Here is a 23,543-nt window from a genome sequence, read left to right as displayed (position 1 = left end):
GAAATTTTAAAGGACCATCCAATCACCCGTTTTATGTTTTAGTGATACCATACAGAAACCCCTGATGAAGTCGTTCTGACGAAACGCGTTGGATCGAATCCGTTACGGTCTCTTATCTAGTTCATTAATACACCCTACAGAATATACACCTATAAGGGTGAGGGTGTTCTTTAAAGGCTTGAACAGAAAACCTATTGACTGTATCTGGATGTTTTTCTTTTAAGAATGTTTATATGAATGTATGGAACCTTTTATCTGTAAAAAAAATGTTCATATGAATTTATGGAATTCTATATGTTTTTTAATAAAAACAAATTGGTATCATATCTAATTTAGGCCATTCTGGCCGTCTTTTTGTTCGGGTGTGTTCTCTGGTGTGAGGGTATGCTTGCAGGTGATACCAGTTATAAGAATCCACACCGTGGAAGAACAGCTACTGGAAATACTAAAATCTGAGTGTTTTAAAGTTATACCAAGCGCAATTGGGTTTTGTTTTTATATATATATATATATATATTTATATATATATATATATATATATATATATATAAATAAATAGCAGTTAGGTTCGGCACTCAGATGGGTATATAGCGAAATACTTGCTGCGGTGCCCTCTGCGATCTATGGCAAGATCCACGTAGATAGAAGAGGAAGTCAGCGGTACTCAGCAGACGAAATGATGAATTAAAATGGCTTTATTTAAGTCCTACGCCATTTCGGGGACTAACCCCCGTCTTCAGGGACAAATCAAACACAAGTGATAACATACCAAAAACCATATATATACCCTCCCAGACAAGCACTCATTAATGGAATCCTACTCACCTGTCCAGGCGCCGGCGGCTACAGCATAACACACTGTGCGGAATCCAGGTCGCGGAGTAGTGACGTCAGCCTGCTGCGTCGAGCGGGGAGTCTATCGCGGGAACGAGAATCCCGTTGCCAAGCAACCCTAAGCTCAAGACGTCATTGAAGACGCTTCCCTCTGCTTATCCTAGCCACTCACAGGGCTCTGTCTGCCGGCGTGAGCACTGGACGGGGATTACGTCTCCATTTCACACCGTTGCTGGGCAACCACTAAACAGAAAGAAAACATAATATAATATGCTGTGCAAAGCAAAATACAAAAAACAAAAGATACCCAGCTAATCTAATTTGACGATCGTCCATAGCTACTAATACTCACAGTGTCTATAAAAAATAAGATAAACAACAAAAGATATAATAATAAAGTAATAAAACTAAAAAACAAACAGATATCGACACATAAAATACTATAAAAAATACTATAAAAAATACTAACCTAACAATATACATGAAATATACGTGAAAAATATACGAAAAAAGAAGAAAGAAGAACACTAAGGGAAATACTAATCCCCAGCTTATAACTAATGGACCCTTTGTCTAGTATGCTTGTCTTAATACGGCCAATTGACATATAAATTAAGAGCAACAAATGTACCTAAGGAAAATATCATGTAATTAATGCCCAATAAATGACATAACTGGATTCATAGAAAGCATTGGAGACCTAACGTCTCGTTAAGGCCTCGTGGTGATAAGGTGTTGAGAACATAAATCCACCTACTCTCACGTTGTAAGAGGATCTTGTTCCGATCCCCACCACGGTGTGAGGGAGGGACGTGATCTATTATAATGGCCCGCATGCTAGCCACCGTATGCCTCGCCTGTATGCAATGGCGGGCAACCGGTTGTTCACTGGAGCCCTTCTCCAGTGCCTGTTTGATGGCACTGCGATGAAGTGCCATCCGTTCACGGAATTGCCTCTGTGTTTTGCCTATATAGGCCAACCCACAGGGGCACTTGAGCATGTATATTACGTGGGTGGTTGTACAAGTCACCCGATGCTGTATCTTAAACTGCTTACCCGTCTGTGGGTGACTAAAGTGTGATCCCGTCAATAGTGTATTACAAGTTGAGCAGCCCAAACACCGGTAACATCCAACCTTAGGACGCAAAAAGTGAGATTGTTCCACTTTGGTTAAAGGGAAAACATCCAATTTTACAACACTATCCGCTATACTTTTCCCCTTTGTATAGCTTGGAAGTAACTTAGACCCCTATAAAGCTGGTAATGTGGGGTCAGAGTTCACAATCGGCCACAATTTTTTAGCCTGTTTAACTAAAGTAGGGGTGGCCGTAGTGTATTTGTTAACCCACGGGATCCTAGGAGTCTGTTGTGTAACTCCTTCAGAGTCACTAAATAATAGTGATTCTCTCGTGTGGCTTAAAGCTTTTGTTTTATTGGCCTCAAGTTCTAATAACGGGTACCCACGTGCCACAAATTTATTAACCATCTGGTCCATGGTCTCTATTGTTTGTTGTGGATCAGATATAATCCTCCTATCTCGCAAGAATTGGGAGTATGGTAGGCCCTTACGTGTAGTAAGCGGATGGAAACTTTCATTGTGTAACACCGAATTCCTGTCAGTGGGTTTTACATACAAATTGGTGCATATAGCACCTTCTTGTACTGATATCACCACATCAAGGAAATGTATCTGAAGTGCAGAAATCTGGAACGTGAACTTAATCACACTATTGGAGGCATTATGTGCTTCCAATAACTTACTCAATGTCTGTTCAGGGCCTGACCAAAAAATCAATAAGTCATCTATGTACCTCTTGTAGAGGCACATAGATGACTCAATGCTAGGGCCAAAAAGTTGTGTTTCCACTGAATACATGTATGCGTTCGCGTACGATGGGGCCACCGGGGACCCCATCGCACAACCCGCCAACTGTAAATATATGCGCCCATTAAATGAGAAATAATTACGGGTCAACACCAGGGTTAATAATTGCAAAAATACCTCCACAGGTGGCCCTAAATATAATGGGTTATCTGTGATCAACGTCCGTACTGCCTCCACACCTGCATCGTGGGGGATGCAGGTATAGAGGCTGGTGACGTCAGCGCTGCAAAGCAGCAATTAATCGGGAAGTGGTGTCAATTTTTGTAACAATGACAATAAGGCGGTAGTATCCCTGAGGTATGACGGGACTGCCTGAATACAGGGATTTAAATACACATCTAAAAAAATGGAAACTGGATGGTATAGCGAATTTCGTGCCGACACAATGGGTCGGCCAGGTGGTTGTGACAGGGACTTGTGCACTTTAGGCACAGTGTAGAATAAGGGTACTGTGGGGGAATCTACGGTCATAGCTCCAACCTGTTCTTCAGTTAGAGTACCTGTGACTACACACTGTGTTAAGAATACATCTAATTCCCTTTTGTATTGTCCTGTAGGGTCAAAAGTCAACAATTTGTAAGTAGAGGCATCAGAAAGCTGACGATTACTCTCCGCCACATAGTCTGTTAAGTCCTGTATTACGACAGCGCCCCCCTTATCTGCATGTCGTACTACCAGATCTGTTCTTAATGACAAGTCCTTTAATGCTTGCTGTTCCTGAGTTGAAAGATTAGGATAACTCTTGACATGTGTAGCTTGAGTATAGGACTGTTCCATCATCCTAGAGAAAGTCCGTATAGAAGGGTTGTTTGTATTGGGGTCAAATTTAGAACGAGGTGCTACCTTACGTAATTTAGCAGGAACCATAGTATCACGGGGAGATTCCTTGGTATTGCCAAAATGTTCCTTAAGGCGCAAAGTCCTATTAAATTTATAATTTTCTACCTGTGCCAAGAATGCATCTGGTTTAGTAGTTGGCACAAAGGATAGTCCTCTTGATAACACCTTAACTTCAGCTGTTGTGAGGGGGGTAGCTGATAGATTAATTACGAGATCGGTTAGCGGCGGGGGGGACGTCGTGCGTTGAATCCTCTTGTTCTGCCCCGACCGCCTCGTCCTCGTCCGGGTGTTGGACGGTTGTCCGATCCCGTGGCCACCCCTAAAGGGTAAGATGCTTGAGCTGAAGTAGAGGGAGTACTGGTAGGTTCATTCTCGCTTAATGATGTACTGGAGTCAGAGTAATCGTACTGCTGTCTTCTCTGCCGGTATCTCCTCTGCTGTGTCGAGCGCTCATTAGGGGTATTGGTATTGCCCAACCACGCATATACTTTCCTCTGTTGGTAATCAAGTTGTACTTTATGAAGTTTTTCTTTTTTATACTTAATCAAATTGCTCCTATATTGCTCAATCTGGACTTGTATCTTATCAAGCCAAATAACATTGGTGTCTGCTGCCAATGTGGCTTTATGCGCTATCTCAAATGTGAGAATTTGTTCCTTAATAAGTGCTAATTCACGTGTGGATTTCTCCACTACTAATAGCATCAAGTCCATGGAGCATTTGTTAAGTATTGCTACCCAGCGCCTGCAGAAAGGGATACTGTACCGTCCTATGGTAGGAGTATTTCGGACCCTGAATCCCCTAGGGATCTGGTTATTCCTATAATAGTCCGACAAAGTGATACCATGATACATGTAATCACATTCGCGTTGTTTTAATCTCTGCCATTGGCGGTATAATTCCTCTGCTGTGGAGGACGGTGGATCATCATCCAAATGTTGTTTGATGAGTATCGCTTGAGCCTCACTGTCCGAGTAACTATAGCGTTCCTTAGCGTCTAATTGCGCTAGTTCCCATGCTGCTTCCATATCAGAGTCTGCCACTGACATTATGCTTGATCAAAGGGCCGGACCGCTGCTGATAAAGTATCTTCCACTTAGTGTTCACCACCCAATGTGGTTTAAAACAGTGATCACACACTGAGTAAAATAGAGTGACTGTCCAGGCGTAACATATGTAAATATATGAAATAACAGAGTTCCCTTAGGTGCCTTAACCAGGAAAAGCTGGAAAATCCACCAGTGTTCAGGTGGCTTTACAACATATCCAATATAAATAGCGGTTAGGTTCGGCACTCAGATGGGTATATAGCGAAATACTTGCTGCGGTGCCCTCTGCGATCTATGGCAAGATCCACGTAGATAGAAGAGGAAGTCAGCGGCACTCAGCAGACGAAATGATGAATTAAAATGGCTTTATTTAAGTCCTACGCCGTTTCGGGGACTAACCCCCGTCTTCAGGGACAAATCAAATACAAGTGATAACATACCAAAAACCATATATATACCCTCCCAGACAAGCACTCATTAATGGAATCCTACTCACCTGTCCAGGCGCCGGCGGCTACAGCATAACACACTGTGCGGCATCTAGGTCGCGGAGTAGTGACGTCAGCCTGCTGCGTCGAGCGGGGAGTCTATCGCGGGAACGAGAATCCCGTTGCCAAGCAACCCTAAGCTCAAGACGTCATTGAAGATGCTTCCCTCTGCTTATCCTAGCCACTCACAGGGCTCTGTCTGCCGGCGGGAGCACTGGACGGGGATTACGTCTCCATTTGACACCGTTGCTGGGCAACCACTAAACAGAAAGAAAACATAATATAATTAGATTAGCTGGGTATCTTTTGTTTTTTGTATTTTGCTTTGCACAGCATATTATATTATGTTTTCTTTCTGTTTAGTGGTTGCCCAGCAACGGTGTGAAATGGAGACGTAATCCCCATTCAGTGCTCCCGCCGGCAGACAGAGCCCTGTGAGTGGCTAGGATAAGCAGAGGGAAGCGTCTTCAATGATGTCTTGAGCTTAGGGTTGCTTGGCAACGGGATTCTCGTTCCCGCGATAGACTCCCCGCTCGACGCAGCAGGCTGACGTCACTACTCCGCGACCTGGATGCCGCACAGTGTGTTATGCTGTAGCCGCCGGCGCCTGGACAGGTGAGTAGGATTCCATTAATGAGTGCTTGTCTGGGAGGGTATATATATGGTTTTTGGTATGTTATCACTTGTGTTTGATTTGTCCCTGAAGACGGGGGTTAGTCCCCGAAACGGCGTAGGACTTAAATAAAGCCATTTCAATTCATCATTTCGTCTGCTGAGTGCCGCTGACTTCCTCTTCTATATATATATATATATATATATATATATATATATAGCGATGAGTCAGTGAGTGAGTGAGGGCTTTCGCATTAATATATATATATATATATATATATATATACAGAATATTACGCAACAGTACGGTGCCCCCAGTTTATATTATGCCATAGTACAGTGCCCCCATTTCATATTATGCCACACTATAGTGCCTCCACTTTATATTGGGTCACATTACAGTGTCCCATTTCATGTTATATAACATTATTATGCCTTACAGTTCATTTTATACTAGAGATGAGCGGTCTGGATTCCAAAGAATCTGAACCATTCCTAACTCCTGGGATCCAAGTCCACCCAAGCCATGGCCCAGGTGTTCCCACCAGGTTCGGATCCCACTTCGAGACAAAATACCATCCTCCCAGCTGGATTCTTGCAGGATTTGGATTCTATATAAGACACTGTGACCAGGACTTGGCGTCATTTCACTTTCACACACGCTGCTGTATGCTGCACTGTATTCTTCTGTATTTGCTGTGTTGAGACTCCAGACTCACAAGTGGCTGTGCTCTCTAAAGTGACTGTATATGGGTGTCTGCTTCATGCTGTGCTGTGTCCAGAGAATCCAGGCTGAAAAGTGGCTTTGCTCTGTATAGTGACTGTGTGTATGGGCAATGCATGCTGCATGCTGCTGTACTCTGCTGTAAATTGTACTGTTTGATGCACTTTACCTTAATGCACTTTACTCATGTGCATCTATAAGCTCTGTGATTCTATGCAGTTTGAACCAAGCTGCAAGTTCAAAACAGAAATATATATAAAAATATATATTTAAGTTCTATTGTTTGTACTGTTGGTGCTCTTCAACTTAGTGCGATTTGGGCAGTATGGGTGGTGTAATGGTTAGCATTACTGCCTCACAGCACTGAGGTCATGGGTTTGATTCCCACCATGTTCCTAACTGTGTGGAGTTTGTATATTCTCCCCGTACTGGTGTGGGTTTCCTCTGGGTACTCCGGTTTCCTCCCACAATCCAAAAATATACTGGTAGGTTAATTGCCGCCCAACAAAAATTAACCCTAGCGTGAATGTGTCTGTGTGTACATGTGGTAGGGAATATAGATTGTAAGCTCCACTGGGGCAGGGACTGATGTGAATGGGCAAATATTCTCTGTAAAGTACTGTGGAATATGTATGCGCTACATAGATAACTGGTAATAAATAAATAAATAAATAATAATTAATACATACGATTTACCGGCGGGATGCCGGCTGTTCATATCCCGACAGCGCATGCCGGAATGCTGGAAGTGGGGCAAGCGCAAAGTCTCATAGTGGGCTCAGTGGATCGCTGTGCTCACCACAGGATCTGTACCCACTCTATAGGTGTTGTGGACACCTACAAGTGGGAATAGTCCTGTTTTGCTCGGATACCGGCTGGCGGCATTGGCGGCTGTCATGATTCCAGTGTCGGTATCCTTACTACCGGCATCCCGACAGCAGGCAAATTGAATGGATCCCCTTTTTTTACGTGCATCTATAACCCCTGTGACTCCACGTAGTTTGAACCGAGCTGCGAGAACAAAAAAGAAAATGAAAATAATATATAGATCTATTGTTTGTAGTGTTCTGTGCACTGTACCCAAGTACACTGTGCTATAAACTGCTGTGTGTTTGTGCCACTGCTCTGTTGCTTAATAATCAGTCAGCTAGCTGCAGCCTTTGGCCAATATTGGCGAAACAATATTGGGAGCTGTGAGGTCATCAAAATTGACTGGAAATGTCTGGAAATTAATACTATTGTGGTTAATAATACTTTAGGAATAAAATAGGGCCCAAATTATGTGATTTTAGCTTTTATAAAAAAAATTTTGGGGAAAAATGCAAATCCAAAACCAGTCACGACGGTTTGGCAAATCCAAATCCAAAACCAGACAACAAATAAGACCCAAATCCTAATCCTAATCCAAATCCAGCAAAAATGTCCAGCGTACATCTCTATTTTATGCCATATTATAATGAGCAGGTCCAGTGGCATATCTAGATATATTGCAGGCCCCAAAGCAAAAGTTTGTAAGGACACCTACTGTACAGTATATATATATCACCCAATGGTGAAAACTGCATATAACACATGTTACTTTGACAGTGAAGTTGGCCCCTCTCAGCTCTGGGCCCAATAGCAGCTGCAATGCCTGCACCTATGGTAGCTACACCCTTGTTGCTCAATTATTGTGGCAAATGGTTGGCTTCAATTTGTTTTGGGGCACATTATTGAGTACTTTCTGTTGATAAATTGTAATACATTTCACTTAAATCGATAATGGTTCCATATTGTAACACAGAAAAATGTGAAAAGGCCCAATGCAGTGAATACCGAGGGGTGACACGTTATTTATAGGCTGCAATCAGTGCAATCTTTATTCAAAGCTACAACCAGTGCAATCTTTATTTAAAGACTACAACCAGTGCTATCTTTTATTTTGTATCATTGCTTTTCACAGCGGTACATATGAAGACACATACCACCGGTATTTAACAAGACTTACACTCCTCGATATACCCAGTGGTGTCTTCCTCCTGTATGCCATTTTCTCTGTTGTTGGCAGTCAACACTGCTGGATAAAGGTTTATACAAATACATTGTTATTTAAACTGGCAAGAATGCAGCAAGGCCAGAGGTATAGTCACACCAACTCAATGTATTTTCAGCGCTTGATAAATAGGTATTAGAGTGCAAGATGCTAAATGTTAATGCAGGCTGCCCCACTTTGGGGGTGTTGGTTTTCTTGCAGAGTGGAAGGTTAGGGTCTGGCTGGTTGGGGTGGGAGCATGAAACAGCATCAGCTGTCGCCACTAATCTTTTCACCAGCGGTGAAACTTTGCACTTCCAAGTCTACTGCACATGTGTGAACTTGGGTTCACGCATGCACAACTTCCGGCAGAATGAGCCAGGCAGTGGCGGAGGAATCCTAACAGGTTCCTCTTTGTGATGTAGACTCCTTCCAATACTTAAGCAGCAGGGTCCAGGAAGAAACGTCATCTGGAGATTGTGAATATTCCTGCAGTCAAGGTCCAAAAATATTGTATTTTAAGAGCTTAATGAATTTATGTCCCCACACTAGTGTATGGGGACAGTGGGCCAGATCAGGAGCGAAAGGTAAGCAAGAGATATCTGTGATACATCCTGCATTACCTGTTTAATGAATTACATTTACACTTAATTTATACAAAAGTAGGTGAATGTTAATGTTCATTTTCACCTGCTTTTGTGTATTTAAGTGATAATGAAAAGACTGCTTAATAAGATAGTCAGGAGCCACTAAGGGACACTTATAACTGGGGGCATAAGTTTATCCCAGTCACCCGGAGGCAAGTTTAAGTTTGATGCCCCCCCACACCTAAAAAAATAAGCAAACAAATTCGCTGTGTGTGTATTTGTATATATGTTATCATCAGTCATGTGACCACCATAAATCCAAGGTGCATAAAAAGAGAAAACAAAATATGGAGAACAGTGTGTGTATTGTCTTAACATTGCATGTTTGTTCAGATTTTACTGTGAGTATGTGGGAAGCCAAACAATCCCAAAGCAGAATCAAAAGGGGGGTCTTCACCACCGATAGATTTCAATTTAACAGTTTTATTCAATTAAAAAAAACACAAGTACAGAATATAAAAGTTTTAAATGCTTATCTCTCCATGATTATAGTCCAGGATACAGTAAAGTGCCAATGCATTTCATCCCGTTGCCTACACTTCATAAAGGGGATCATATATATATATATATATATATATATATATAAAAAAGAGGGGGGCGTACAGCGCCACTTGTGAGGTATGATCTCAGTAAACGTTATATAGATATAATCTAGAAAGAATTAAAAAATACCATAAAAAAGCACACATAACCTCATTAGAGGTGTCAGCCAAACCCTAAAAATGCAGTGCTGGTATAGTACTGCTAGGCGTATGGAAATATGGAAGGATAGGGAAACGGCGCTCAGTGTTGCTAAGAAATGGTTCATTTAAAAGCCCCCAAAATGTTTTTTTTTAAATAAAATTATTTAATATATATGAGAGTAAAAAGTTACACAAAATTACATTTATAAAAGGCATAAAAAGTTTTTATAAAAGACCAGAATATGGACCAAAAAATAATAAAAAGGATAGGAGATCAACTTAGCTTAAAATCAGCAGGGGATTAGTGCAGGAAACCAACGCGTTTCGTCTCATCAGACTTCTTCAAAGGGTAGGGACAAAATGAACCTGCATGTCTATTTATAGCCATACCACTTAGTAAAGGGGTTATGACATCACAAATGATCACATGATATAATTAGGTATTCAACGCTTTCAAAGTGCTTTTTAGTGCAACATAAAGGAAGACAGATTAATGTGGGCTAAACATTAGGGCAGAGTGAGTTGGTTATAAAGTTCAAATTGAGTCAGAAAGACTCTAAAAACGTCAGGAAAGGTGGATTAGCGGCATTTCCGCCACACTTCTGGTGACGGATGCTGCGTCTCGTGCATATTCGTCATTTACGCCCCACTTCCGGTCCACGTCTGCGCATGCGCCCGCGGTGGCTCCCGGCTTCCAGGGGATCCTCTGCGCTTGCATCCATGGCTATCCCCGGCGGCATCATTTCATATAGGAGAGTTCTGTCTCTCAAGATCTGTATAGCGGCGGCCATATTTGATGGGATTCAGTCCATTTGTTTCTATGCTGTGGCGACCATCTTTTAGTAGTTCGTCAGACCCATATATAGTCTAGATGCATTCGTGTCCATGGCAACGGTTACATACATAAAGAGAAAAAAGTGGTAATATCATCGTGTACTATTGTTTACAGGCGTTTAAAACAGTTTACATAGTAACAACACAAAACAGGAGAACAGAACACTAATATAATGAAAGGAATAATATATATATATATATTAGTGATGTGCACCGGAAATTTTTTGGGTTTTGTGTTTTGGTTTTGGGTTCGGTTCCGCGGCCGTGTTTTGGATTCGGACGCGTTTTGGCAAAACCTCACCGAAAATTTTTTGTCGGATTCGGGTGTGTTTTGGATTCGGGTGTTTTTTTCAAAAAACCCTCAAAAACAGCTTAAATCATAGAATTTGGGGGTCATTTTGATCCCAAAGTATTATTAACCTCAATAACCATAATTTCCACTCATTTTCAGTCTATTCTAAACACCTCACAATATTATTTTTAGTCCTAAAATTTGCACCGAGGTCGCTGGATGGCTAAGCTAAGCGACCCAAGTGGCCGACACAAACACCTGGCCCATCTAGGAGTGGCACTGCAGTGTCAGACAGGATGGCCCTTCAAAAAAATTGTCCCCAAACAGCACATGATGCAAAGCAAAAAAGAGGCGCACCAAGGTCGCTGTGTGACTAAGCTAAGCGACACAAGTGGCCGACACAAACACCTGGCCCATCTAGGAGTGGCACTGCAGTGTCAGACAGGATGGCCCTTCAAAAAAATTGTCCCCAAACAGCACATGATGCAAAGAAAAAAAGAGGCGCAATGAGGTAGCTGTGTGACTAAGATAAGCGACCCAAGTGGCCGACACAAACATCTGGCCCATCTAGGAGTGGCACTGCAGTGTCACGCAGGATGGCCCTTCAAAAAAATACTCCCCAAACAGCACATGATACAAAGAAAAAATAAGGCGCAACAAGGTCGCTGTGTGACTAAGCTAAGCGACACAAGTGGCCGACACAAACACCTGGCCCATCTAGGAGTGGCACTGCAGTGTCACGCAGGATGGCCCTTCAAAAAAATACTCCCCAAACAGCACATGATGCAAAGAAAAAAAGAGGCGCAATGAGGTAGCTGTGTGACTAAGATAAGCGACCCAAGTGGCCGACACAAACATCTGGCCCATCTAGGAGTGGCACTGCAGTGTCACGCAGGATGGCCCTTCAAAAAAATTGTCCCCAAACAGCACATGATGCAAAGAAAAAAAGAGGCGCAATGAGGTAGCTGTGTGACTAAGATAAGCGACCCAAGTGGCCGACACAAACATCTGGCCCATCTAGGAGTGTCACTGCAGTGTCACGCAGGATGGCACTTCAAAAAAATTGTCCCCAAACAGCACTGATGCAAAGAAAAAAAGAGGCGCAATGAGGTAGCTGTGTGACTAAGATAAGCGACCCAAGTGGCCGACACAAACATCTGGCCCATCTAGGAGTGGCACTGCAGTGTCAGACAGGATGGCACTTCAAAAAAATTGTCCCCAAACAGCACATGATGCAAAGAAAAAAAGAGGCGCAATGAGGTAGCTGTGTGACTAAGCTAAGCGACCCAAGTGGCCGACACAAACACCTGGCCCATCTAGGAGTGTCACTGCAGTGTCACGCAGGATGGCCCTTCCAAAAAATACTCCCCAAACAGCACATGATGCAAAGAAAAAAAGAGGCGCACCAAGGTCGCTGTATGACTAAGCTAAGCGACACAAGTGGCCGACACAAACACCTGGCCCATCTAGGAGTGGCACTGCAGTGTCACGCAGGATGGCCCTTCAAAAAAATACTCCCCAAACAGCACATGATGCAAAGAAAAAAAGAGGCGCACCAAGGTCGCTGTGTGACTAAGCTAAGTGACACAAGTGGCCGATACAAACACCTGGCCCATCTAGGAGTGGCACTGCAGTGTCAGACAGGATGGCCCTTCAAAAAAATTGTCCCCAAACAGCACATGATACAAAGAAAAAAAGAGGCGCAATGAGGTAGCTGTGTGACTAAGCTAAGCGACACAAGTGGCCGACACAAACACCTGGCCCATCTAGGAGTGGCACTGCAGTGTCACGCAGTATGGCCCTTCAAAAAAATACTCCCCAAACAGCACATGATACAAAGAAAAAAAGAGGCACCAAGGTCGCTGTGTGACTAAGCTAAGCGACACAAGTGGCCGACACAAACACCTGGCCCATCTAGGAGTGGCACTGCAGTGTCACGCAGGATGGCCCTTCAAAAAAATACTCCCCAAACAGCACATGATGCAAAGAAAAAAAGAGACGCAATGAGGTAGCTGTGTGACTAAGATAAGCGACCCAAGTGGCCGACACAAACATCTGGCCCATCTAGGAGTGGCACTGCAGTGTCACGCAGGATGGCCCTTCAAAAAAATTGTCCCCAAACAGCACATGATGCAAAGAAAAAAAAGAGGCGCAATGAGGTAGCTGTGTGACTAAGATAAGTGACCCAAGTGGCCGACACAAACATCTGGCCCATCTAGGAGTGTCACTGCAGTGTCACGCAGGATGGCCCTTCAAAAAAATTGTCCCCAAACAGCACATGATGCAAAGAAAAAAAGAGGCGCAATGAGGTAGCTCTGTGACTAAGCTAAGCGACCCAAGTGGCCGACACAAACATCTGGCCCATCTAGGAGTGGCACTGCAGTGTCAGACAGGATGGCACTTCAAAAAAATTGTCCCCAAACAGCACATGATGCAAAGAAAAAAAGAGGCGCAATGAGGTAGCTGTGTGACTAAGCTAAGCGACCCAAGTGGCCGACACAAACACCTGGCCCATCTAGGAGTGGCACTGCAGTGTCACGCAGGATGGCCCTTCCAAAAAATACTCCCCAAACAGCACATGATGCAAAGAAAAAAAGAGGCGCACCAAGGTCGCTGTATGACTAAGCTAAGCGACACAAGTGGCCGACACAAACACCTGGCCCATCTAGGAGTGGCACTGCAGTGTCTCGCAGGATGGCCCTTCAAAAAAATACTCCCCAAACAGCACATGATGCAAAGAAAAAAAGAGGCGCAATGAGGTAGCTGTATGACTAAGATAAGCGACCCATGTGGCCGACACAAACACCTGGCCCATCTAGGAGTGACACTGCAGTGTCACGCAGGATGGCCCTTCAAATAAATACTCCCCAAACAGCACATGATGCAAAGAAAAATGAAAGAAAAAAGAGGTGCAAGATGGAATTGTCCTTGGGCCCTCCCACCCACCCTTATGTTGTATAAACAGGACATGCACACTTTAACGAACCCATCATTTCAGTGACAGGATCTGCCACACGACTGTGACTGAAATGACTGGTTGGTTTGGGCCCCCACCAAAAAAGAAGCAATCAATCTCTCCTTGCACAAACTGGCTCTACAGAGGCAAGATGTCTACCTCCTCCTCATCCTCCGATTCATCACCCCTTTCACTGTGTACATCCCCCTCCTCACAGATTATTAATTCGTCCCCACTGGAATCCACCATCTCAGGTCCCCGTGTACTTTCTGGAGGCAATTGCTGCTGGTGAATGTCTCCACGGAGGAATTGATTATAATTCATTTTAATGAACATCATCTTCTCCACATTTTCTGGAAGTAACCTTGTATGCCGATTGCTGACAAGGTGAGCGGCTGCATTAAACACTCTTTCGGAGTACACACTGGAGGGAGGGCAACTTAGGTAGAATAAAGCCAGTTTGTGCAAGGGCCTCCAAATTGCCTCTTTTTCCTGCCAGTATACGTACGGACTGTCTGACGTGCCTACTTGGATGCGGTCACTCATATAATCCTCCACAATTCTTTCAATGGTGAGAGAATCATATGCAGTGACAGTAGACGACATGTCAGTAATCGTTGCCAGGTCCTTCAGTCCGGACCAGATGTCAGCACTCGCTCCAGACTGCCCTGCATCACCGCCAGCGGGTGGGCTCGGAATTCTTAACCTTTTCCTCGCACCCCCAGTTGCGGGAGAATGTGAAGGAGGAGCTGTTGACGGGTCACGTTCTGCTTGACTTGACAATTTTCTCACCAGCAGGTCTTTGAACCCCTGCAGACTTGTGTCTGCCGAAAAGAGAGATACAACGTAGGTTTTAAATCTAGGATCGAGCACGGTGGCCAAAATGTAGTGCTCTTTTTTCAACAGATTGACCACCCGTGAATCCTGGTTAAGCGAATGAAGGGCTCCATCCACAAGTCCCACATGCCTAGCGGAATCGCTCTGTTTTAGCTCCTCCTTCAATGTCTCCAGCTTCTTCTGCAAAAGCCTGATGAGGGGAATGACCTGACTCAGGCTGGCAGTGTCTGAACTGACTTCACGTGTGGCAAGTTTAAAGGGTTGCAGAACCTTGCACAACGTTGAAATCATTCTCCACTGCGCTTGAGACAGGTGCATTCCACCTCCTTTGCCTATATCGTGGCCAGATGTATAGGCTTGAATGGCCTTTTGCTGCTCCTCCATCCTCTGAAGCATATAGAGGGTTGAATTCCACCTCGTTACCACCTCCTGCTTCAGATGATGGCAGGGCAGGTTCAGGTATTTTTGGTGGTGCTCCAGTATTCTGTACGCGGTGCCTGAACGCCGAAAGTGGCCCGCAATTCTTCGGGCCACCGACAGCATCTCTTGCACGCCCCTGTTGTTTTTTAAATAATTCTGCACCACCAAATTCAAGGTATGTGCAAAACATGGGACGTGCAGGAATTTGCCCAGATGTAATGCACGCACAATATTGCTGGCGTTGTCCGATGTCACAAATCCCCAGGACAGTCCAATTGGGGTAAGCCATTCTGCGATGATCTTCCTCAGTTGCCGTAAGAGGTTTTCAGCTATGTGCGTATTCTGGAAAGCGGTGATACAAAGCATAGCCTGCCTAGGAACGAGTTGGCGTTTGCGAGATGCTGCTACTGGTGCCACCGCTGCTGTTCTTGCAGCGGGAGGCAATACATCTACCCAGTGGGCTGTCACAGTCATATAGTCCTGAGTCTGCCCTGCTCCACTTGTCCACATGTCCGTGGTTAAGTGGACATTGGGTACAACTGCATTTTTTAGGACACTGGTGATTCTTTTTCTGAGGTCTGTGTACATTTTCGGTATCGCCTGCCTAGAGAAATGGAACCTAGATGGCATTTGGTACCAGGGACATAGTACCTCAATCAAGTCTATAGTTGGCTCTGAATTAACGATGGATACCGAAACCACGTTTCTCACCGCCCAGGCTGCCAAGGCCTCAGTTATCCGCTTTGCAGCAGGATGACTGCTGTGATATTTCATCTTCCTCGCAAAGGACTGTTGTACAGTCAATTGCTTACTGGAAGTAGTACAAGTGGTCTTCCGACTTCCCCTCTGGGATGACGATCGACTCCCAGCAGCAACAACAGCAGCGCCAGCAGCAGTAGGCGTTACACTCAAGGATGCATCGGAGGAATCCCAGGCAGGAGAGGACTCGTCAGACTTGCCAGTGACATGGCCTGCAGGACTATTGGCTTTCCTGGGTAAGGAGGAAATTGACACTGAGGGAGTTGGTGGTGTGGTTTGCGGGAGCTTGGTTACAAGAGGAAGGGATTTAGTGGTCAGTGGACTGCTTCCGCTGTCGCCCAAAGTTTTTGAACTTGTCACTGACTTATGATGAATGCGCTGCAGGTGACATATAAGGGAGGATGTTCCGAGGTGGTTAACGTCCTTACCCCTACTTATTACAGCTTGACAAAGGAAACACACGGCTTGACACCTGTTGTCCGCATTTGTGTTGAAATAATTCCACACCGAAGAGCTGATTTTTTTGTATTTTGACCAGGCATGTCAATGGCCATATTCCTCCCACGGACAACAGGCGTCTCCCCGGATGCCTGACTCAAACAAACCACCTCACCATCAGAATCCTCCTTGTCAATTTCCTCCCCAGCGCCAGTAACACCCATATCCTCATCCTGGTGTACTTCAACACTGACATCTTCAATTTGACTATCAGGAACTGGACTGCGGGTGCTCCTTCCAGCACTTGCAGGGGGCGTGCATATGGTGGAAGGCGCAAGCTCTGCCCGTCCAGTGTTGGGAAGGTCAGGCATCGCAACCGACACAATTGGACTCTCCTTGTGGATTTGGGATTTCAAAGAACGCACAGTTCTTTGCTGTGCTTTTGCCAGCTTAAGTCTTTTCTTTTTTCTAGCGAGAGGATGAGTGCTTCCATCCTCATGTGAAGCTGAACCACTAGCCATGAACATAGGCCAGGGCCTCAGCCGTTCCTTGCCACTCCGTGTCGTAAATGGCATATTGGCAAGTTTACGCTTCTCCTCAGACGCTTTTAATTTTGATTTTTGGGTTATTTTACTGATCTTTTGAGTTTTGGATTTTACATGTTCTCTACTATGACATTGGGCATCGGCCTTGGCAGACGACGTTGATGGCATTTCATCATCTCGGCCATGACTAGTGGCAGCAGCTTCAGCACGAGGTGGAAGTGGATCTTGATTTTTCCCTATTTTTTTAACCACCACATTTTTGTTCTCCATATTTTAATGCGCACAACTAAAAGGCACCACAGGTATACAATGTAGATGGATGGATAGTATACTAATGGACGACGAGTGACGACACAGAGGTAGGTACAGCAGTGGCCTACCGTACTGCTATATACAGTATAATAAATGGACCTGGTGGACACTGTCAGCAAACTGCTAAACTAGTATAAAGAAAAAAAGCCACCACAGGTATACAATGTAGATGGATGGATAGTATACTTATGGACGAGTGACTGACGACACAGAGGTAGGTACAGCAGTGGCCTACCGTACTGCTATATACAGTATAATGGACCTGGTGGACACTGTCAGCAGACTGCTAAACTAGTATAAAGAAAAAAAGCCACCACAGGTATACAATGTAGATGGATGGATAGTATACTTATGGACGACGAGTGACGACACAGAGGTAGGTACAGCAGTGGCCTACCGTACTGCTATATACAGTATAATGGACCTAGTGGACACTGTCAGCAGACTGCTAAACTAGTACTACTAGTATAAAGAAAAAAAGCCACCACAGGTATACAATGTAGATGGATGGATAGTATACTTATGGACGACGAATGACGACACAGAGGTAGGTACAGCAGTGGCCTACCGTACTGCTATATACAGTATAATAAATGGACCTGGTGGACACTGTCAGCAAACTGCTAAACTAGTATAAAGAAAAAAAGCCACCACAGGTATACAATGTGGATGGATGGATAGTATACTTATTATTATTAATGGATGACGAGTGACTGACGACACAGAGGTAGGTACAGCAGTGGCCTACCGTACTGCTATATACAGTATAATGGACCTGGTGGACACTGTCAGCAGACTGCTAAACTAGTATAAAAAAAGCCACCACAGGAGTGTTTTTCAGGCAGACAAACGTATACTGGTGGTCACTGTCAGCAAAACTGTGCACTGTACTCCTGCTATAGCTGCTCCCCAGTCCCCTCAATTAAGCAGTGTGAGCACTCAGCACAGATATATCATGCAGCACACTGAGCACAGATATGGTATGGAGCGTTTTTTTCAGGCAGAGAACGGATAAAAAAAAAACTGGTGGTCACTATCAGCAAAACTCTGCACTCTACTCCGAGTCCTAACAGCTGCTCCTCAATCCTCCCCACAATTAGTAATAAAACAAGCAATCAACTGTCTCTTCTACAATTATAAACGGAGAGGACGCCAGCCACGTCCTCTCCCTATCAATCTCAATGCACGTGTGAAAATGGCGGCGACGCGCGGCTGCTTATATAGAATCTGAATCTCGCGAGAATCCGACAGCGGGATGATGACATTCGGGCGCGCTCGGGTTAACCGAGCCATACGGGAGAATCCGAGTATGGCTCGGACCCGTGTACAAAGGCTGAAGTTCGGGGGGGTTCGGTTTCTCGGAAACCGAACCCGCTCATCACTAATATATATAAATATTTTTAAGAGAGTAAAACGCTGGTGCAGTAATAAGATACAGAAAGACTAATTATAGTACAGAGATCAGGGATTTTTTTTATATAAGTAGTTTTAATTATATATTAAGAGTATACAGCAAAGTGCTGCTGCAAGTTGATAACATAAGGGTATAATAATTAATAAGGACTAATTATAGTGCATAGCTTTTTTTACGTTTGTGGAGATACGTGATGAGTGCAGAATTAATGTGTTGGTGTGTTGAAAATATGTAGTGCTTATCAATATATGCAGCTAAATAGGTCAGTATTAAGTTTACGTCATTTGTTAATCATTACAGTACCCGATCTTCCCAGGTAGTCTCCTTCCCTAGTACTGATCAGGCCCAAACACTGCTTAGCTTCCAAGATCGGACGAGATTGGGCGTACCAGTGTGGTTTGACTGTACGCAAAAAATAGACATCATAATACCACGCGATTTATTTCTTTAATCATACAAGTGCTAGGTGTGCAATGATTAACTAGATACATGAGTATATTCAGTAAAGTGATAATAGAAAGAATAAAAATAATAAAAAGAAGAAGAGATGGGGTGTTTTGAGGGATACTGCACCTTATAAAAAAGGTGCGATTTCGTATCCTTCATTTAGGCCAACTGGATGTAGAGTCTGCAACTGGAAAATCCAGTACATTTCTCGTCCTGAAAGTTTGTTTCCAAGATCCCCTCCTCTCTCGCCCAGGCAAACATGTTCAATGGCCTTAAACGTAAGGTCCTCTGGATTGGAGTGGCATAGAAAGAAATTCCATTTTTATTGCATCCTACGCTGTTTCGGGGACTAGCCCCGTCGCCTGGGATAAGCGCTCCACAAATTTTATATATATATATATATATATATATATATATTAGTGATGTGCACCTGACATTTTTCGGGTTTTGTGTTTTGGTTTTGGATTCGGTTCCGCGGCCGTGTTTTAGATTCGGGCGTGTTTTGGCAAAACCTCCCTGAATTTTTTTTGTCGGATTCGGGTGTGTTTTGGATTCGGGTGTTTTTTTACAAAACCCCCTCAAAAACAGCTTAAATCATAGAATTTGGGGGTCATTTTGATCCCATAGTATTATTAACCTCAATAACCATAATTTCCACTCATTTTCAGTCTATTCTGAACACCTCACACCTCACAATATAATTTTTAGTCCTAAAATTTGCACCGAGGTCGCTGGATGGCTTAGCTAAGCGACTCATGTGGCCGACACAAACACCTGGCCCATCTAGGAGTGGCACTGCAGTGTCAGGCAGGATGGCACTTCAAAAAAATTGTCCCCAAACAGCACATGATGCAAAGAAAAAAAGAGGCGCACCAAGGTCGCTGGATGGCTAAGCTAAGCGACCCAAGTGGCCGACACAAACACCTGGCCCATCTAGGAGTGGCACTGAGGTGTCAGGCAGGATGGCACTTCAAAAAAATTGTCCCCAAACAACACATGATGCAAAGAAAAAAAGAGGTGCACCAAGGTCGCTGTGTGACTAAGCTAAGTGACACAAGTGGCCGACACAAACACCTGGCCCATCTAGGAGTGGCACTGCAGTGTCAGGCAGGATGGCACTTCAAAAAATTGTCTCCAAACAGCACGATGCAAAGAAAAAAAGAGGTGCACCAAGGTCGCTGTGTGACTAAGCAAAGCAACACAAGTGGCCGACACAAACACCTGGCCCATCTAGGAGTGGCACTGCAGTGTCAGGCAGGATGGCACTTCAAAAAAATTGTCCCCAAACAGCACATAATGCAAAGAAAAAATGAAAGAAAAAAGAGGTGCCAGATGGAATTGTCCTTGGGCCCTCCCACCCACCCTTATGTTGTATAAACAGGACATGCACACTTTAATGAACCCATCATTTCATCGACAGGGTCTGCCACACGACTGTGACTGTAATGACTGGTTGGTTTGGGCCCCCACCAAAAAAAGAAGCAATCAATCTCTCCTTGCACAAACTGGCTCTACAGAGGCAAGATGTCCACCTCCTCCTCATCCTCCGATTCCTCACCCCTTTCACTGTGTACATCCCCCTCCTCACAGATTATTAATTCTTCCCCACTGGAATCCACCATCTCAGGTCCCTGTGTACTTTGTGGAGGCAATTGCTGCTGGTGAATGTCTCCACGAAGGAATTGATTATAATTCATTTTGATGAACATCATCTTCTCCACATTTTCTGGAAGTAACCTCGTACACCGATTGCTGACAAGGTGAGCGGCTGCACTAAACACTCTTTCGGAGTACACACTGGAGGGAGGGCAACTTAGGTAGAATAAAGCCAGTTTGTGCAAGGGCCTCCAAATTGCCTCTTTTTCCTGCCAGTATACGTACGGACTGTCTGACGTGCCTACTTGGATGCGGTCACTCATACAATCCTCCACAATTCTTTCAATGGTGAGAGAATCATATGCAGTACAGTAGACGACATGTCAGTAATCGTTGGCAGGTCCTTCAGTCCGGACCAGATGTCAGCACTCGCTCCAGACTGCCCTGCATCACCGCCAGCGGGTGGGCTCGGAATTCTTAGCCTTTTCCTCGCACCCCCAGTTGAGAATGTGAAGGAGGAGATGTTGACGGGTCACGTTCCGCTTGACTTGACAATTTTCTCACCAGCAGGTCTTTGAACCTCTGCAGACTTGTGTCTGCCGGAAAGAGAGATACAACGTAGGTTTTAAATCTAGGATCGAGCACGGTGGCCAAAATGTAGTGCTCTGATTTCAACAGATTGACCACCCGTGAATCCTGGTTAAGCGAATTAAGGGCTCCATCCACAAGTCCCACATGTCTAGCGGAATTGCTCTGTTTTAGCTCCTCCTTCAATGTCTCCAGCTTCTTCTGCAAAAGCCTGATAAGACTTCACGTGTGGCAAGTTCAAAGGGTTGCAGAACCTTGCACAACGTTGAAATCATTCTCCACTGCGCTTGAGTCATGCGCATTCCCTCTCCTTTGCCTATATCGTGGGCAGATGTATAGGCTTGAATGGCCTTTTTCTGCTCCTCCATCCTCTGAAGCATATAGAGGGTTGAATTCCACCTCTTTACCACCTCTTGCTTCAGATGATGGCAGGGCAGGTTCAGGAATGTTTGGTGGTGCTCCAGTCTTTGGCACGCGGTGGCTGAATGCCGAAAGTGGCCCGCAATTCTTCGGGCCACCGACAGCATCTCTTGCATGCCCCTGTCGTTTTTTCAATAATTCTGCACCACCAAATTCAATGTATGTGCAAAACATGGGACGTGCTGGAATTTGCCCAGATGTAATGCACGCACAATATTGCTGGCGTTGTCCGATGTCACAAATCCCCAGGAGAGTCCAATTGGGGTAAGCCATTCTGCGATGATCTTCCTCAGTTTCCGTAAGAGGTTATCAGCTGTGTGCCTCCTCTGGAAAGCGGTGATACAAAGCATAGCCTGCCTAGGAACGAGTTGGCGTTTGCGACATGCTGCTACTGGTGCCGCCGCTGCTGTTCTTGCTGCGGGAGGCAATACATCTACCCAGTGGGCTGTCACAGTCATATAGTCCTGAGTCTGCCCTGCTCCACTTGTCCACATGTCCGTGGTTAAGGGGACATTGGGTACAACTGCATTTTTTAGGACACTGGTGAGTCTTTTTCTGAGGTCTGTGTACATTTTCGGTATCGCCTGCCTAGAGAAATGGAACCTAGATGGTATTTGGTACCGGGGACACAGTACCTCAATCAAATCTCTAGTTGCCTCTGAATTAACGGTGGATACCGGAACCACGTTTCTCACCGCCCAGGCTGCCAAGGCCTGAGTTATCTGCTTTGCAGCAGGATGACTGCTGTGATATTTCATCTTCCTCGCAAAGGACTGTTGTACAGTCAATTGCTTACTGGAAGTAGTACAAGTGGTCTTCCGACTTCCCCTTTGGGATGACGATCGACTCCCAGCAGCAACAACAGCAGCGCCAGCAGCAGTAGGCGTTACACTCAAGGATGCATCGGAGGAATCCCAGGCAGGAGAGGACTCGTCAGACTTGCCAGTGACATGGCCTGCAGGACTATTGGCTTTACTGGGTAAGGAGGAAATTGACACTGAGGGAGTTGGTGGTGTGGTTTGCAGGAGCTTGGTTACAAGAGGAAGGGATTTAGTTGTCAGTGGACTCCTTCCGCTGTCACCCAAAGTTTTTGAACTTGTCACTGACTTATGATGAATGTGGTCCAGGTGACGTATAAGGGAGGATGTTCCGAGGTGGTTAACGTCCTTACCCCTACTTATTACAGCTTGACAAAGGCAACACACGGCTTGACACCTGTTGTCCGCATTTGTGTTGAAATAATTACACACCGAAGAGCTGATTTTTTTTACATTTTGACCAGGCATGTCAATGGCCATATTCGTCCCACGGACAACAGGTGTCTCCCCGGGTGCCTGACTTAAACAAACCACTTCACCATCAGAATCCTCCTGGTCAATTTCCTCCCCAGCGCCGGCAACACCCATCCTGGTGTACTTCAACAGTGACATCTTCAATTTGACAATCAGGAACTGGACTGCACTTGCAGGGGGCGTGTAAATGGTGGAAGGCGCAAGCTCTTCCCGTCCAGTGTTGGGAAGGTCAGGCATCGCAACCGACACAATTGGACTCTCCTTGGGGATTTGTGATTTAGAAGAACGCACAGTTCTTTGCTGTGCTTTTGCCAGCTTAACTCTTTTAATTTTTCTAGCGAGAGGATGAGTGCTTCCATCCTCATGTGAATATGAACCACTAGCCATGAACATAGGCCAGAGCCTCAGCCGTTCCTTGCCACTCCGTGTCGGAAATGGCATATTGGCAAGTTTACGCTTCTCATCAGATGCTTTCAATTTTGATTTTTGGGTCATTTTACTGAACTTTTGTTTTTTGGATTTTACATGCTCTCTACTATGACATTGGGCATCGGCCTTGGCAGACGACGTTGATGGCATTTCATCGTCTTGGCCATGACTAGTGGCAGCAGTTTCAGCA

The 23,543-nt window shown here is 44.8% G+C and overlaps 1 pseudogene; it reads right to left on the bottom strand.

Moving 5' to 3' along the window:
* Nucleotides 1-18,872: 18,872 nt before the first annotated feature.
* On the bottom strand, nt 18,873-18,991 carry LOC134968306 (5S ribosomal RNA; annotated as a pseudogene).
* Between the last annotated feature and the right edge of the window lie 4,552 nt (nt 18,992-23,543).

This window comes from Pseudophryne corroboree, chromosome 10 (genome assembly GCF_028390025.1).
Source record: "Pseudophryne corroboree isolate aPseCor3 chromosome 10, aPseCor3.hap2, whole genome shotgun sequence".
Classification (NCBI taxonomy): Eukaryota; Metazoa; Chordata; class Amphibia; order Anura; family Myobatrachidae; genus Pseudophryne; species Pseudophryne corroboree.
Note: the sequence above shows the minus strand (reverse complement) of the source record. Positions and strands in the feature narration are given on the sequence as shown.